The sequence below is a fragment of the Plecotus auritus genome (genome assembly GCF_963455305.1).
Source record: "Plecotus auritus genome assembly, chromosome: 9".
Taxonomy (NCBI): domain Eukaryota; kingdom Metazoa; phylum Chordata; class Mammalia; order Chiroptera; family Vespertilionidae; genus Plecotus; species Plecotus auritus.
In genome coordinates this window covers 88,666,791-88,669,001 of record NC_137783.1, presented here as the reverse complement: position 1 = coordinate 88,669,001, position 2,211 = coordinate 88,666,791, and the positions used below count along the sequence as shown (strand labels likewise).

At 43.7% G+C, this 2,211-nt stretch overlaps 1 pseudogene across 1 annotated transcript; it reads right to left on the bottom strand.

Moving 5' to 3' along the window:
- Positions 1 to 1,057: 1,057 nt before the first annotated feature.
- On the bottom strand, positions 1,058 to 1,586 carry LOC308233874 (mediator of RNA polymerase II transcription subunit 30-like; annotated as a pseudogene). Its single transcript has one exon. The product of its transcript is annotated as a mediator of RNA polymerase II transcription subunit 30-like (transcript).
- Between the last annotated feature and the right edge of the window lie 625 nt (positions 1,587 to 2,211).

Here is a 2,211-nt window from a genome sequence, read left to right as displayed (position 1 = left end):
TTACTGGGTGAGATTGAAAGGGCAGAGACTCCATTTTTGTGCTAGGCCCTTCCTCCTGTCCCCAGAATAACCTCCCTTCCGAGAAAAACTACAAGAAAGCAGGTAGGCCCAAATTGGGCTATACCGTAGCATGCTCCTTCACCCATCAGGTGCCAGGGCCAGCCTGACAGGTTGAACCGGGCTGAGGTAGGGAGGTGGGAATTGAGAAAAGAAAGACAGGAGAGTGGGATCGGGAGGACTACAGATCATGGAGAGACTGCAGCAAGTTTATTAACTGCGTAATGCCTTTTGTGCACAAAACACTGAATAGGAGGTCTGTCAAGAGAAATGTATTCTTTGTTCCTCTTAATCTCTAAGGGCGAGACAGAGCAGAAGGACAAATTCTCAGTACAGCAAATCTCAGTAAATAGTTACAGACTTCTTGGTAAGCTATGAAAGGTTGCTCTCATTCTACTGATAACCACCATCCAAACAAGCCTGGGAAAACGGTGTGGGTAGGGGACAGCCTTGCTAGTCCCTTCAGGTGACCTGGAACTGACCAATCGGGGTCAGCCAACTCAGAGGACCCTCCCCCTGCCCCAGACCCCTATAAAACCTTTGTCTTGTTGAAGCTCTCTCTCTCTCTCCACCTCGCCGCTGCGCCGGTGTGTGTGTGTGGGACTGAGCTCAAGCTAGCTCGAATAAAGGCTCTTTGCTTTTGCATCGGACTCGGCTCCCTGGTGGTCTTTGGGGATCACGAAATCTGGGCATAACAAGATTATTATTTTTTTTTTCAAATTTAAAAATTTATTTATAAAACTTAATTACTTTGCTTTTAAAACACAATCATCAATTCACAAAGATTAACCAAAACACAAACCCTGTCAAAGTTTATTACTATAATCTTTCACAAAATCAATAGCTTAAACAAAAGACTGCCAATAAATACTTTAATGTAAAACCACAATGTAAAAACAGGAACTTTAGTTCTAGTGACTGGAATACAAACAGATAAATAATCTTCTTCAAAGGGAAAAAATACTTGAGGGGAAAAAAAGCAGGAAATGTAAATATCAGTTTAGTTCTTCATTGCCAACATGGCATTTATATCCCAGATGAGATTTCGTAATTGATCCATAATTTGCTTCAGCTGTTAATTCTTCTGTTTGAGTTTATTTACTTCAGCCATTTCTCGCCTCTCTTCACTAGCAAAACGAGGTGGGCCAGCCCGATCATTCTTTGAGCCATCTTCTTCCACATATGGAATTAGTTGTGCTACTGGAATGGGATCCATCCCTCCGCAGTTTTCATTGCATTTGTCATAGACCAGTCTCAGCTTCCGGAAGAGAATAGAAAGCTGACGAAGGTGATCCTGGAGCTTTGCCACCGATCTTGGTATGTTCCAGTATGGTACGTGACACCATTTGGGAGCTGCATGTTCCGCAGCAGCTGGAAGATCTCCATGGTGCGGTACCCGATGTCCTGGACCGTCTCCTGCCCATCCGGCACAGGGAGGCCGCGTTGACCTCCCGCGTGGCCTGCGGAGCCTGGGGCCCGGCGAAGGGCCCCGGCGCCATCCCCGATGCAGCCAGCGGAGGAGTGGACATGGCGCGGCTGCGGCCTCAGCCCCGCGGGCCGCAGAAGAAGCGTCCGGGGATGTCAGCGGCCTTGGCGTGAGTTAGCGCTGGGTGAAATTATTGCTTCTAAATCCCTCACCATGCAGAATTTATCACAACTTGGTAGGTAGGAAAATTTCCAATTTTCTGCAAAACGTTAAGACTCAAGGTATTTAGGTACATTTCCTAAATTCACAAAGCAGTCTCCCAAACTCAGGTCTTCCAGATGCAACTTGCCCAATGTTGATTCTCTAACAATAGTTTCTAATAAACGTTTGAGTGGCTTTAGTGTTATATTAAGTTGCTATTCATGTTAAAAAAAACGTAAGCACTGAATTACTTGCATTCAATGAATACCATCATTTATTACAGAAAGCTTACCTAAACACAGTAAACTCATGCCAAACATTGTATTTCATAATTTAACAATCTTGCCATTTATAATAGTTTAATTTATGAATCCTGGATTCAGTTTGAGCTAACAGAAAACTGTATTTCAATTTCTTTTCACTATATATCCCCTAGTAAAGTCGGATGGTTTGTTTTCCTGAATGTTACAGTGGAATTGGTTTTTATTTTATTTTTCTGGGATGTGAAATGATGGCCCAAGTGTAAA